Genomic DNA, 2,684 nt, shown 5'->3' with positions numbered 1-2,684 from the left:
ATTAACATAATCATGGCACATTTATCAAAACTACAAACGTTAATGCAGTAATATTAACTAGACTATAGGCTTTATTAAGATTTCACCAGTTTTCCCACTAATGCCCTTTTTCTCTTCTAAGATCGAATCCAGGACACTATATTGCATTAAGTCCTAATGTCTTTCATCTCTTCAGATGTGTTTCTCAGTCTTTCCTGTTATGACCTTGAAACTTCTGAAGAGCATTCGTGAGGCATTTTGTAGTATGTCCCTCAGTTTGGCTTGGTCTAATGTTTTTCTCATGATTAGAGTAAGGCTGTGGGTTTGGGGGAAGAATACCTCAGAAGTGAGGTGTCTGATCACATCATACCAGGATACATGGTATCAACATGACTTATCACTGGAGAGGTTAGTCTTGGTCATTTGACAAAGGTGATGTCTGCTAGGCTTCTCCATGGAAAAGTTACCTTTCCCCTCGTTCCATACTCTCTATTCTTTAGAAATGAGTCACTAAGTCTTGCCTACACTGAAGGGGAACAGGATTAACCTTTGTTCCCTGGGGGACAGGTGCGGTATCTACATATACTATTTGGAATTTGAGGAATATTTTTCCCATCTCCATGATTTGTCTATTTATTCAATCATTTATTTAAATCAGTGTGGATTCACAGATTTTTATTTTATGCATTAGGTTATAATCTAATATGATCATTATTTTGTTGCTGAAAGTGTTTCAGCTTTAGTCACTGGGAGCTCTTTTTGGTTGGCTTCCGATCCTTCTGACATGCCCCAATGATTTTTTTTTTTTTTTTGTCACTTTTCACTTTCTGTCACTACATGATGCTTCAGGCTCATCTTGAATTTTTCCTGCCCCAGTCCTAGAATCAGCTATTTTTCCTGGGAACCCTGGTTCCCTTTTTATTGGAGAAAGGTATTTAGAAACTAAAATCTGGGCGTACGGCCTCTTCATTGCTACTTCAGCGTCACTGCTTCTAGAATCTATCAGTAGACAGAGCTAATAAATGTTATGCATGTATACCCATGTACGCATATATGTCTATATTTCTGTATCTGTATATGTTAAAATAAAAATGGGTTCATATTGATATCTACATCTCTAATCTAGCACTACAAGGTTGATTTTAGTCATTTCGCCTTGCTTATTTGTAACTTCTTTTTCCGGCAATGACAAACCTATCTCCCAATATCAATAATTTATTTACTTACGCATTCCACCCTAGTATACATACAAAGTAGTTTCATAATTGTTAACCTGCACTCCTCTGAGGAAAAAAAAAATCAACCAGAGAACGGTGTCAATGTACAGTTGTTTTTGTAGTTAGCCTTATTCTTTTCAGGTTTTATCTTTTCAAAATAATGTTTTCCAAAATTACTTAGGCTGGATTCTTTCCCCACATCACCTTCAGTGAGGTTATGTCTTACATTTGTAATTTGGTTAGATTCATTTGTCACAGTCTTCACTTCATCTTAGGATACCCGTGTTTGTTGTCTTATGTTTTTATTTGCATGCTGTATAGCTCCCTCTTTGTGTTGTACAGATTAGTTGGTGGGTTTTTACATGTGAGGTAATTTGTCAAGCACCACAGACAGTTTTGTTGCCCTCAAAATTTCCTCATGTAATCACTTGTAGTCAACTCTCCTGCATCTCTAACTGGGGTAATCGCTGATCTGTTTCCCATCTCTATGTTTTGGCTTTTCCAGAATTTTGGATACATGGAATCATACAATATTTAGTCATTTGGGTCTGCTTTCTTTCACTCAGAAAAATGTATTTAAGACTCAATCATGAGATGCATGAATCAATAGTTCTTTTTTAATATAGATACTTAAGTAGCATTCCATTGTGTAGATAAACCACAGTATGTTCATCTACTTACAGGTTGAAGGTACCATCTTGGTTATTTACACATTTTGGCAATTAAGGATAAAATTGCTATAAATATTTACATATAGATTTTTGTGTAAAAATAAGCTTTCACCTCCCTTGGTAAATACCTAGGAAAGGGATCACTGAATCATATAGTTTGTATTTAACTTTATAAGAGTCTTACACAGTTTCTCAAAGTGGCTCTAGCATTTTGAATTCCCATCAGCAGTGAATGAGAATCCCTGTGGTTCTGCATGCTTACCAACATTTGGTATTGTCAGATTTTTAAAAAATGTTATCTATTGTAGTAGGTGTATAGTGATATCTTATTGTGGTTTTAATTTGTATTTCCCTAATGACTAATAATGTTGAACATCTTCTCATATACTTATTAGTCATCCATACATCTTTGATCAAATTCAGATTTTTACCAAGAAAGTTGAGTCTACTTTCTTATTAAGTTTTAAGAGTTCTTTATATATTGTGCATATAAATCCTTTATCAGGTATGTGATTTACAAGTCTGAATTCTATGTTTTCATTCCTTTAAGAGTGTCCTTCCCACAACAATTTTTTAAAATTTTGTTTTAGTTTTTGCTTTTGATTCGCTCATTATAATGGGGAAGGCTGTGATCAGCTAATTAGTTACAACAGAGTATGTACTCTGCAGCAGATAAAAAGCCCCCAAATACATTCCAACATGTATCATAGCTTGGAAGTTTAGACCTTGTATATTTTATTACTCATAATTTCTCATAAACATGTGGTACTTAAAACTTCATTTTAAGTAAGAGGTTTAGGATTTGACTCCTTTTTCA

This window comes from Propithecus coquereli, unplaced genomic scaffold, assembly GCF_000956105.1.
Source record: "Propithecus coquereli isolate 6110/MARCELLA unplaced genomic scaffold, Pcoq_1.0 Scaffold74, whole genome shotgun sequence".
Taxonomy (NCBI): domain Eukaryota; kingdom Metazoa; phylum Chordata; class Mammalia; order Primates; family Indriidae; genus Propithecus; species Propithecus coquereli.
The sequence above is the reverse complement of the archived record's forward strand: the minus strand, read 5'-3'. Positions refer to the sequence as shown.